Source organism: Sturnira hondurensis, unplaced genomic scaffold (assembly GCF_014824575.4).
Source record: "Sturnira hondurensis isolate 20B ecotype Veracruz unplaced genomic scaffold, ASM1482457v3 Scaffold0004136, whole genome shotgun sequence".
In the NCBI taxonomy this organism is placed as follows: domain Eukaryota; kingdom Metazoa; phylum Chordata; class Mammalia; order Chiroptera; family Phyllostomidae; genus Sturnira; species Sturnira hondurensis.
Genome location: NW_028076767.1, coordinates 5,079,621 through 5,092,989, shown reverse-complemented (window position 1 = coordinate 5,092,989; position 13,369 = coordinate 5,079,621). Strand labels below are relative to the sequence as shown.

Below are 13,369 nucleotides of genomic sequence, written 5' to 3'. Positions count from 1 at the left end.
TTGATTGTGGGTAGCAGGGGAAGTGACTGAAAACTGGCAGAGAGCCAGGCACATGGCATTGTTCCCTCTTGGACCCCTCCACCACATACAGTGTCACAACGCAGTGACGTGGGTTGCCCCACCCTGGTGAACACCTAAGGCTCTGCTCCTTACTATGTAATAGGCACGCCGAGACAAAAAAAAAATGGCCCAAATGAAAGAACAGATCAAAGCTTCAGAATAAAATACAACTAAGCAACAAAATACAACTAAGGCCAAAGAGATGTGCCTACCAAGGCACACAGCTTAGGTAGTCTGAGAGCCACCTATCAGATGCAAGGTTCAAAACACTGGTAATCAGGATGTTCACAGAACTGGTTGAGTATGGTTGCAAATTAGAGGAAAAAGTGAAGGCTATGAAAAGTAAAATAAAGGAAAATATACAGGGAACCCACAGTGACAAGAAGGAAACAGGGACTCAAATCAATGGTTTGGACCAGAAGGAAGAAAGAAAAAACATTCAACCAGAACATAATGAAGAAATAAGAGTTCAAAAAAAATGAGGAGAGCTTGGGAACATCTGGGACAATTTGAAACGTTCCAACATCCGAATCCTAGGGGTGTCAGAAGGAGAAGAGAAAAAACAAGAAATTGAAAACTTATTTGAAAAAATACTGAAAGAAAAATTCTCCAATCTGGCAAAGGAAATAGACTTCCAGGAAATTCAGGAAGCTCAGAGAGTCCCAAAGAATTTGGACCCAAAGAGGAACACACCAAGGAATGTCATAATTACATTAGCCAAGATTAAAGAGGAGAGAATCCTAGGAGTAGCAAGAGGAAAGGAGACAGTCACCTACAAAGGAGTCTCCATAACACTGTCAGCTGATTTCTCAAAAGAAATCTTGCAGGCAAGAAGGAGCTGGAAAGAAGTGTTCAAAGTCATGAAAGGTGAGGACCTACATCCAAGATACTCTATCCAGCAAAGCTATCATTTAGAATGGAAGGGCAGATAAAGTGCTTCTCAGATATAAGGTCAAGTTAAAGTCCATCATCACCAAGCCCTTATTATATGAAATGTTAAAGGGGCTTATCGAAGAAAAAGAAGATAAAAAATATGAACAGTAAAATGACAACAAACTCACAGTTATTAACAATTGAATCTAAAACAAAAACAAAAACAAACTAAGCAAACAACTAGAACAGGAACAGAATCACAGAAATGGGGATCATATAGAGGGTTAGCCAACAGGGGAGTGGGAGGGGAAGAGAGGGGGCAAAGGTACAGGGAATAAGTAGCATAAATGGTAGGTAGAAAATAGACAAGGGTAGGTTAAAAATAGTATAAGAAATGTAGAAGTAAAAGAACTTATGTGTGTGACCCATGGACATGAACTAAAGCAGGGGAATGTGGGTGGGAGGGAGTGTGCAGAGGGGAATAAAGAGGGGGGAAATGGGACAACTGTAATAGCATAATCAATAAAAGATATATTCAAAGAAGTACAAGTAGGTAGTTCCAGAATAGCCATGGGGATGCAAAGTACAGTATAGGAAATAGAGTAGCCAAAGAAATTACACCCATAACCTATGGACATAAACAATGGTGTGAGGATTGCCTAAGGGAGGGGGAGGGGGAGGGAGGTAAAGAGGGAAAACTTGGGACAACCGTAATAGCATAATCAATAAAATATCATTATAAATAAATAAATACCCATTAAATGAAAAATAGAAAAGGAAAAGGAGGGGACCTGAGGTTGTACAGAGGCAGGTAGACCAAAAGTCATCTTGAAATCTTAGGTGAGTCATATGAAAAGATTATCTCTGGAAGAGTCGCAGGCTGGCGGGGTTGTTCTCTACAGCTTCCCATTTCCAGAACACAAAGGAGGTGGGGGAATTTCTTTGCTGTTCTTCAGGAACATAGGGCTAAGGTAAGTTTCCATATTGTCACAGGGGCCACATATTTCCGTGATGTACAAATCTATAACCGGAGAGTACCCGAAACCACAAAATAAACATGGAAAATCTTCCCAGAGCATCTGTTTTTACCTGAAATTGTGGGGGAAGATTTATTATTTTACCTAAAACAAATTCCTAAATAAAAGAATGAAAATATTTATAATTTTAAAGGTAAACTCTTCAAAGAGATTTCATCCTTGAAATAGGCCCCTTAGGCTACCACGGTAGGACTTTCCCTCTCTCTGCCATTGGGTACCTCTGTAGAAAAGTTTGAGAAGCACTGGTCATTTATTTTCTTCTTGAAATCTCACAGTTCTTTGATAATACATACATTTTGAAATTCTGTTATATTTTATGTCATTTTTTCCTTCATGTGCCCCCATTACTATCTTTTGCTCATCTCAGAAGGTTTTTAATGACAAACTTTTTATTTTGCAACACTAAAGAAACATTGCAGGGACAGTACAGAGTTCCTGTGTACCCCTGTGTATACCCAGTTTCTGCCAGTGTTCACGTCTTACCTAACCATGCTACATTGGTCAAACTCATAAAATAAACATTGGCCAAAAAAAAAAAAAAACATTGGCCATGACTGTTAACTAAACTATACAGGCTTGATTTCAGTTCTGCCAGTCTTTCCTCTACTATCTTTTTACTCTTCCAATATCCTCGCCACAATCCCACGTTGCAGTTCACATAAATGCCTTTCAATGAACTGAAAGAACATTTCACGAGGCCTATTAGGGGCCAGTCACGGCCCAGTGCCTTGGGGAGTAGGTGACACCAACACTCCTGGGTTTGCAAGCACAGAAGGGACTTGATGGGGTAAGTGGCTGGTTGTCTGCTCTGTGCTACACAGCAGGAGGGGCCTTTATTACCCAGGACTGTATGTTTGGACCTGCAAGCACATGCAAACAGGTGTGCCAGCCCTGGTACACACCCTCAGGCCATCAGGTAGAGGGGCCTCGGCAGTGGCGTGGTTGGCTTTCCCAACCCCGGCCCCCCAACTCCAGGCAGCATTTCTGAGCCCACAACATGACTTCCATTAGTCTCCATTGGGCTGCACCTCTGGACCCCAGTGATGAAAGGTTAGCACCTTTGAAATCACATAAAGGGCATCAAACCACAGCTGTGTTTGTTTTATAAATTAAAGGATGGAATCATTGAAATGATTGTTTTTCTGAAAATAAAGAGATTAAACAGGTCTCGCTTCTCCCCTGCTGCCTCCCTCCTCTTTTTCCAATTTGTTTCCAAAGGACTCCAACTTCATGTTAAAGAGCAAAGAATTATCTCTGTTTCCATCTTTGGGACTGGGCAGGCTCCATAGCAATGATAATTCTCATCTGAACCCCCTAGAGGCAAGGGGGTCACTAAAGCCGAATTCTTTCCAGTATTAACTGCCATTCATATGGATACAGGAGGATAGCAGAGCCCTTTCCTTGAATGCTGGGGCGCTCTCAAGTTGATTCCGAGACTTTCCTATTTAGCACTTTTCCCCTAACCCTCTTCTGTGAAAAGTTTGGTGCATGTTAAGAATTTAAGATTTTAACACAGAAAAGGGGAAAAGATGATAAAATAAGCATAAGGAAAGTGCTTAGAAAAGGACCTGGCACTCATTAAGTACTCAATAAATGTTCGTTATTTCACTGTATTTAACATGTCCACGAGAGAGATTTGAACTTAATTTGGAAGAAAATGGGGATGGTTAGGGGTTTTTTGGAGGATGACAAGGTTGGACCAGAGCCGTGGTCCTCAGGGAAATTACAAGCTAGTAAGGTCTTAAGTAACACATGCAACAAGTTACAATGTAGTGAATATAGTAAGTATTAATAATTATGCAAAGTTTCTTTACCTGCATGATGTCCTTGTATCCTCATATCAAGCATATTTAATAGCCATTATTTCATCCCCAATTTACAGATGGAGAAACAGTTTAAGGAAACCAGTAAAAGCAGAGCTCTGAGTCCGTGTGGTACCGACACCTTCTATTTTCCTAGGGAAGGAGTGGTGGGGGTCCTACCACCTAGCCTGCTCCACACACCGCTTCACCCCAGCAGCGTCTGCATGCGGTGCAGCTGTTGGCGCCTCTCTCCCCACCTCACTGGGAGCAATTTAAGGCCAGAGTCCCTGTCTTCTCATAGGGGCACCTTGAGGACTAGGTGCCCAGCTTGTGTGGATACTTAATAACAAGGATATGGAATAAATACAAGAAAGGATGTGAGCCCCAGGCATCCCTGCCTAAGACGTCCTTGTGTTCATGGTCTGTGGACTAAACTCTTGTTTCCTGTTCTGGGACAAAGGGTGAATCTGTGGCCTGTTTTACCAAAACATCAAGGACGATTAGCAGTGGGAACTCTAAAATGCTCAGAGAATGCAAAAATGCAGCCAATGTAATTAATTGTGGTCAGTTCCTTGACCTCTGTAATGAAAGAAGATCCTTAGTTTTTAAAAATGGGAAAATAAAGAGCTTTCCCCTTCGAGCCAGTATGGAGGGTGTTATACTTCACAAGAGAATGATGAAGCGGTCCAGGAGATGAGGTTGAGAATAGACATCAAGCCTGAAGTTTTCCTGGGTCAATCTATAAAGACCGTGTACTGTGAGAGTCATCCTGTGCCCATGTGAGACTTAGGGAATTGGGGAAACCTCACCCCTAACCCTCTCCCCCTCCAAAAGAAAACAAAGTGACTTTTATCATTAAAAATAATAACAACAAGAAGACTTGCAGCATACGCAGTGAACAAAAGAAAAGGATCTCTCCCAACCAACTCTAACAAAATGGACTCTTAGTTGACATCAGAAATTTTTATGTGAAGAGTCAACACTGAGCCCTTGCTCAAGTTCTGGAGCTCTCGCCCGGCCCCTGAGTTGTCCATCAAAAAATCCCTAAGGAGAAATAAAAGAATGAGGAAAATGGCTAAGGCCCCTTTGTATGGTTAGGCAACAATGAAGTCCTACGTTTTAAACGTATTAAAGGGGCTCAAAGGGAAAGCCCAAGCAGTCCTCTGGGACTGCTTTCCTTTGGGACTTTCTTTCCTTTGGGAAGAAGTCCCAAAGGCCAGGCTAAGCCAGGCCAGCATCCCCTGGGGAGTAGGCAGCCCCTGGGTGAGAGGCTGGGTGGGAGCAGAGAGCCGGTCCCCTTCCTTCTGCAGCATGTGATCCCCTCCCTGGGGCCTGTACTGTTTAATGATGCAGAACTTCCCTCTCCCCTGAAATTGAGCCTAGGCTCGGCCTTTTCTGCCTCCCATGGGTGTGTGCAGGACTCAACCACTCTGGCTGCTGTGAAGGCTTCAGGCGGCAAGTTGGAATATGAGCAGACGGGTGCACCGAGTGGGCAGAAGAGGCTGAGGGGTTCTCTAGATGCTGCACCCAGGAGGTAGCCATCTCTTTAGCTTACCCCAAGGCAGTAGCCAGCTTGAGGAGGTTGGTTTTAGCTGAGCACTCGACATTTGTTTGCTTCTCAGCTACTTTCAAGCTAACTTTTTAATTTCGGCTTCGAGGCCTACCTGCCAAATAAAATGGTGAGGTATTTAAAGTGTACATCATGATGATTTGATCTACATATACAGTGGGAAAGGATTCCCCTCTAGTTAGTCAACACATCCATCCATCTTTCTTTCTTTTCTCTTTGTCTTTCTTCCTTCCTTTCTTTCTTCCTTCCTTCCTTTCTTTCTTTCTTTTCCTTTCTTATCTTTCTTTTTTTCTTTCCATTTTGGTGAGAACATTTAAATTCTATTCTCTTAGCAAATTTTGATTAAATACAATGAATACAGTAAAAGCAAATACAGTATTGTGAACTGTAATCACCATATCTTACATTAGATACTCATGCTAACTTTTTCTTTAGAAGAAAAATATCAAGCATACAAAGAAGCGGAAAGAATAATACCATCGGCCCCATACACATCTCACCCAGATTCAGCGATTAGAATCTTGCCACATTTACTCTGCCCCTGTTCCCTTTTTCCCTTTTGGTGGACTGTTTTATTCAGAGCAACTCAAAGATAACATGTCATTGCAGCCCTACAGACTTCAATATGCGTCTCCAAAAAAAATTTTTTTTCTTACAGAACCACAATGCTATTATCACACCCAACAAAATAAACAGTAATTATTTGGTATCCTCTAACACTAAGCCTCTCCCTCTAACTATAAGGAATGATACCTCAGGCTTAGAATCAGAGCTAAGGAAAAGCCCCTCCCCACCCCCTATGTTGTTTGAGGGGTAAGAAATACCAGCCCCAAGCTCATTCTCCGAGCCTCAACCCAGACCGTTTGGTTTTGCAAGGTGGACATTTCCCATAGAAATCTGCCTTTTAGGTCTCACCCTTAAAGCAGCCTCTATGACAAGAGCTGGGGCTTTTCAGCTACAAGGGTGTTCTCGAACTATAGACTGTATCTGAACCACCTGGATGGTTTGCTTAAATACAGATTCCGGACCCAACTCCAGAGTCCCCAGTGTACAGAGCCTGCGACAGACCTGATTGCTAACAAGTTCCCAGATGATAAGGATTCTGCTAGTCCAGGAACCAAACTTGGAGAGCTCCTGAACTTCAGTAAACCACCCAAATTGCTCTTTGCTGGACAAATCTAGAGCCTACCCTGCTGCCCATCACTTAATGCCCAACTATGGCTTCAGCAGCGTCTTGTACTAGGCACCATCCTTGTGCATGGAGGGACTGGGGATCTCTTCATTACCCTGAGTTATTCCAGCTGCTGACACACTGGGGCCTTGATGTACCAGTGCCCTCTAACTGGGTCTCTGCTACCTATTACCCAGCACCTGGTGCCTGGCTTTGCTGGCCATGACTGGGCTCCTTGCCATCTCCACTCTTTGCGGGGCCATAATTCTCATCCTCCCACCTCAGTCTCCTCTGGTCCAGTGACCTCACACCAGGTCCTTTGTCCCAGAGGTTGGCTGAGTTTCTCCTTTCCCTTCCGACCACCTCCAACAGTTGTGAGGAGACATCCTTTCCTTTTGTCTATCCAGAGCAGCACCTTTTTCTAATTCACATGAAGGGGGAGTGCTGGGCCCTAGTCTGGTTCTCTGTCAATTGCTCGTTGCACCCTGATTCCTGGATTCAGCTGGAGCATAATTCAGCTCCAGTACTGTTGAATAATGAGTCCTACCTACCCCCCCACCCCCAAACATGCTCATTATCCTGTCCTTCCCTGCCCCAATCCTTGCCTGAACCTACAATGCACTCATCTTTCTGCTGGTTCCTTCCCAGCCTAGACCACACAGGGGCTGCCTGCCTGTGGTTCTGTCAAGGCCCAGGCCTGAGGCAGGTGGGCTTCTCCAAAAACCACAGTCCTATCCATTGTCTGGCTGCGCAAAAGCTGGAAAGAGCTGGACCAAGCTATATCTTATTTGCCCCTGAAATGTAAATACATTCAAGGTCTGGACCCCAAGCGTTATTAAAGTCAACACATGATGGTTTATGAACCAATGGCCTGCCCCAAGCAGGTGCAGTGGATCTCCTGAGATCAGGATCCCGCCCAGGACACGTCCTCACCCTAGCAGCAGCGCCTGGTTTGTTTCTCAGAATAGCTGCTTTCCTGAAGTATGTAATGCTAGGCCTGGTTTTCCTCTTTTGTCAGAGGAGTCGCTGCTGGGGCCCAGACAACAAAAACCTGTTGGCCAGGCAGTCAGTGAGCCCATGTCACAAACCCATTAACCCCCAGAAGAGGCCTGGTGGACAAAAATTGAGGAAGCAGGTATGAGGGCCCCACCCTGCAGGTATGAGGAGATAGGTGGATGCATCCATCTATCCATCCAACCAATAAACACTCACTGAGAACCTATGAAACCAGGGACAATTGTAGACACTGGGACCACCACGGAGAACCAAACGAACAAAATCTTCATCTTTGTGGATGTTACATTCCAATGGAGGAGACAGAAGTAAATAAGTGAGAAATACATGGTAAAATAATGCCCTAATATAATGCACTATGTCAGAGTTCAAACAATACAACTGTGTAAATGTGGGTTATTGTGAAATTAATGGAACATCAGGGTGAACCTGCTATTGAGGACAGAGACCAGTTGCTAATCAAATGCTCTCTGCTCAAATTAAAGCAAAGCTGGTGTTCTACTAAAGGGCCTCACTGCGCAATGAATGTAAGAAGAAAACACTAAGAAAATAATAAAACAAATCAGGAAAATATAAAATGTCTGAGGGCAGTGAAAATTTTAAATAGCTTTATATAATAAATAGAATGCCTCACTAAGAAAGTAGCTCCACAAAGATATGCACAGAGAAATCCAGAAACTCTGAGGACTGAAAAGTGCCAAAAATAGAAGAGGAGGAGGAGTGTCTCTGAAAAGAAGGTAATGCAAGAGTCAAGGATTCAGTCTTGAAGGAACCAGAAACAGATTGTCTAGCCATTGATGGTGTACTTTCTGGTGTCCCTTCAGATAAAGAATGGGACCTTCCAGTGAGGGGGACCAAGACCGATGACTCAGAGGTGAGAGAAAGGAATGTGTTTTCAGAGGGTAAGGCTTTTCTTGGCTGGGTCTTAGAAGTGCCAGAATTAAGCTGAGCCAGAGAAAAAAAGGACTGGGGAATGAAGTGTGAAAAATCCAAGATCGGGAAGAATGGTTTTATTTCTGGCAAAAGGTCCTTGGGTGGCATTGCAGAGTGGAGATGCAGAGTGGTTCCTACAGATACATAAGAAGCCTGGCAGGAGGGCTGCTGCTGCGGGCTTTGTGTGCTGTGGAACAGCCTGGCCCAGAGCTGCCTGTGGAGGGCGAAAGGCTGGAGAGGGTGGCAGCCAGAAACTGTGGGCCCTTTGGGGCCCCGTTGTCTCTCAAAATATGTGTAGGAGGCAGCAGGTGTCAGAGGTATACTCAACTCTGAAGCAGCTCCTCTATTTCTGTTTATTCTTCTTCCTTTAATGATGCGGTGAACTCATGGTCCCCAGAGGTGCCAGGAGTGAATTAGCCATTCTGCTCACTTCAACATTAGCAGAAACCAAGGAGTGTCCTGCAGCAGGGAGGTCTCAGCTGTGTCTGGGGACAGCCAGATGACAACACCACACGGATGTGGTTCCTGCCCTCCTGAAACCAGCCTATCATGCCAGCACTGATAGCCAAGAAAGAGGGGTGGGGAGTGAGGTGGGAGGAGTGGGAGGGTGGGCTGGGGGTCAGGCCACTGGGAGGGAGAGGCCAGTGGCTACTCCGACCACCAAGGAATTAAATGTTCCATTCTCTTCAGGGGAAAATAATTCAGTAGATTCATTTCCTCTTTCTCTTCTCTTCTCTTCTCTTCTCTTCTCTTCTCTTCTCTTCTCTTCTCTTCTCTTCTCTTCTCTTCTCTTCTCTCCTCTCCTCTCCTCTCCTCTCTCTCTCTCTCACCTATTCTTGTTTGCTGTGGCCACAGACTCTCCAAGGAGAGATCTCCTAAACTGCCTCCTCTTTTTCTGCGTCTCAGTTCTTCCACCAGTACTAACTGCACGCACGTGAACACCCCACACAAATCCTCATTTCTGACCAGTTGCATCTAATCTCCCACTGGCTCGCTCTTAACTCCCTACCTTTCCACAGTAGCCTATAGAAACCCACTTCATCGTCCATTTACTCTGAATTTTTCTCTCACTTTAACCCAGCCCAACATCCTATCTCACACTGCCTTGCCTCCTCCCAGGCTCTTCAACACAAAGGGGAAGGGGGAGCACATCGAGTACAGGTGTGCCACCAGCCCAATCCTTATCATGTGGTTACACCACCTTCTCCAGGCCCCTGTCACTTCCCAGTTTACATTTTTCTCTTTTCCCTGTTATCCTCGGTGACTTCAGCTTTCATGTCAATGACCAACCCAGTACCTCAACCACCCTATTCTGGTCTGTCCTCCACCCTGGTGACCTTTGTTCCACAGTATGATGGCCACAGCTGGACCATATTTCATGGTTCTGCCTTCCCCAACGACCTTGAATGTGATGTTGTCTCTCTGCAACCAGGGTCTCACCTGCCAACATTCCCCACTTCCTTACCCCTTATGAATAGGTTCTTTGTTTGCATTAGTCCTCTCATTTCTTGACCCTTTATAATCCACACAGTCTAATATCCCTCTTCAGTCTACATTTCCAACATTCATACACATACACACAGTCACATGCATGGCCCTCTGGGGTCTGCCACATCTCTCCCGGTCTCCTTCCTCCCCATCAGTTAACCCGCTGAAGCAGAGGAAGAAAACCCTCTCAATGCAAAGAAACAAAACACTCTATGCAAAACTACCTTCTTTCCCAAAATGATAACAATATACAAGGTCTGTCCAGAAAAAGTCCAGCCGTTGTTAATATAACAAGAACAGTTTGTGTGACATTGGTGTAAATTGGTAGCCAAGGAGAGTGGACTGGAATGGGCATGTGTGAACAATGATGACTTCACTGTACTAATCAGTGGGGACAGTAGACACTGTTGAGTGACCATGTATACTATGTGGCCCTCATGTCAAAAATGACTGAGCTAGTAGAACAAGGAGTCTACATCAAATATTGCATTGAGCTTCTTGAAAATTCCTCCACAGAAACTATTCAGATGATTCAGAAGGCTGCAGCCATGGGTGACTGGTGATTGGCAGCTTCATAACGACAATGTACCCGCTCATGCATCACGTCTCAAACAAAGTATTTTGGTGAAACATCAAATCACCCAGGTGACTCAGCCCTGCTATAGCCCAGATTTGGTGCCCTGTGACTTCTGAATTTTCCCAAAATAAGAATCACCTATAAAAAGAAAGAGATTTCAGACCATTGATGAGATTCAAGAAAATTCAACAGGATAGCTGATGGCAAATGGAAGAACTATGTGAGGTGCCTACTTTGAAGGGGGACTGAGGCATCATTGTCCTATGTACAATGTTTCTTGTATCTTCTTCAATAAATATCTCTATTTTTCATATTACATGGCTGGATACTTTCTTCTAAGCACTTTGCATATATTATCTCATTTAATCATCCCAATAACCCATGAGGTACGTACAATTTTTACCCCCCACTTTACATAGAACTAATCTCAAAACAATAAAAAGGGACTTTCCTGTGGTCATACAGTTGGAGGCAGGATTGGATTCAAACCCAGAATTTACTGTGCTTCACTGCCATCAACTAACTCTCACCCCCAAATTACATAGAACAAGTGCTGGTTTCACTAAGATTTTAATGGCAGTACCTAGAAAATGTTTGGGATTTGTTCTAATCCATTTAGTGCATCCTACAGTGGAGGACCACAATAGAGATATATGGAAAGTATTCAAATTATAAAAATCAAATTTGTGCATAAAATTTAAGACAAGTTGATGAAGTAAGCTACAAAGTGAAATAGCTAAACAATGGGAAGCTTGGATGAAAGGAATAAACATGCATATTTGAGGGAGGGAAGTTTTGTTCTACTTGAATTATCAAACTTTAAAATGTTGATGACACTAATTTATGCTCATTCAAACACAAATTTCCAATGATTGATGCATTCACATACATTTTTTAAAAATCAGCACTTGGAATAAATTGCCTTGCAAATATTATCAGAAATTTCTTAAACTCAGATTCTTCATGTGATCCTAGAAAATGTGAGGTTTTCTGTATCTGAGAACTAATCCTTGGAACAAGATAGCCAGTGATAAGAAAACCCACTGTTAACATAAGCATACAAATATAGGCATTGGTGCTGAGGCAAAGGGCATCTGGGAACTGTGTGGAGACCCTGAATGGCTTGTGGTTTTCCAGGCACTCGTCATTCCCTCTTGCCATGTGGAACAATGGCTGAAAAAGACCCTCGACCACTGCCTGCAAGATAGGCTTTGAATCAGCCAAGTAGAGACATGTCTGAACCTCAGCCTTCTCTCACAACCTCATTCCTTCAGCACCAAGAATATTGCTACTCAACAGCAGCTGCTCCCGGCCAGACAGGTGACCAACCGGGCAGACTCCTGACACATCTCTCTGAACTGGTCAAAGGCAAAAACCAAAATCAAAACAGAAAGAAAACAAACAAAAACCTTCCAATATATTCTTGTAACCAAACACAGGTCCGACTGCCTGCCACAACAAAAGCCAAAATCAGGAGACACATACTGTGAAAAGAAAAGTGGCTTATTTGAGTGCTGGTCACCTGAGAAGATGGGGGACTCAAGTCTCAAAGCCTGTCTAACATTTCAGTGCAGGCTGAGGTTTTTATAAGGAGGGAGAAGGAAAGCAAAATGAAGAGGTCAGGGAGACGGGGTTGAGAAGTCCTCTGTGTGCAGACCAGCACAGTTCATTCCAACAAGGACCTCAAAATTGGTCAAGGGTGGTCTGGTGTGCATCATCCTGGCTTTGTCGTCCTGATTCTACACCATCCCAGCTCTACAGTTGAAGGTCAGCAAATCTCCCAGAGCTGGGATGACTGACAGTTAGAGTCTGTATTTTTGAAGTTAGTTCCTAGGATTCTTATACAAACATGCTGTTCCTCTGCAAGCTACATATTAGTTATAGTCAGCATTTACAGAAACAATGTCAAAAGAATGGTGGGGTGAGTTACAATTCCCCACTGTTACATTCTAAGAAGGGGGAACGCATGAGATATGGGGGCTGCTTTAAGAAATGTCTCAGTACCAGTGATTTACACACAAGTAAGGGTAAGACACATTAGAGTGTATGTACCAGTAGAAGAGAAAGAACCTCCTAAAGCAGCAAATTGAGGATCAAAACTCAAGTTTCACAGATTGTGGCAAATGCAGTTTTGGCAAAACCTGTCAATCCCAGACCAGCCTCATTTGTGGTTTAAGAATAGATCCTCTGTCCTTTCTGAAGAACCCAAAAGATGGCAGAGTGGAGCAGAAGAAGCAGACATCCTGCAAGCTCACCCACTGCAGCATGGATCTCAACCAGCTGCTTGACATGCCCTACAAGCAGCTGATGCAGCTGTACAGGGCGCAGCGGCAGTGGCAGCTGAACCGAGGCCTGCAGAGGAAGCAGCTCTCGCTGCTGAAGCACCTGTACAAGGCCAAGAAGGAGGTGCCATCTACAGAGAAGCCCGAGGTGAAGACGCACCTATAGTATGTGACCATACTGCTGGAGATGGTGAGCTGGGCAGCATGGTGGGCATGTACAAGGGCAAGACCCTTCATCAGGCAGAAATCAAGCCAATCAGCCACTACCTGAGCAAGATCTCCATCACTTACCAGCCAGTGAAGATGTTAAGGCTGGGCATCATGGCCACCCACTTCTCCTGCTTTATCCCTCTGAAGTAGCCAATAAAGGCACAGACTTCTTGAAAAAAAGAAGGAAGAGGATCAGGAGGATAGATATCTTTTAGGAGTCAAATATCTGAAGGTAATTAACTAGTACCAATGGTCTCCAATTTACAATGGCTTGACTTATGATTTTCTGACTTTACAATTGTGTGAAAGACTGTACTGAAGACTATGCTTGCTAAGCTTCCATCAAGTGTCC

At 44.1% G+C, this 13,369-nt stretch overlaps 1 pseudogene; it reads left to right on the top strand.

The window, feature by feature from the left end:
* The window catches only part of LOC118985846 (40S ribosomal protein S15-like), a 47,208-nt pseudogene extending 34,041 nt beyond the window's left edge, over window positions 1-13,167 (top strand).
* Window positions 13,168-13,369: the final 202 nt, after the last annotated feature.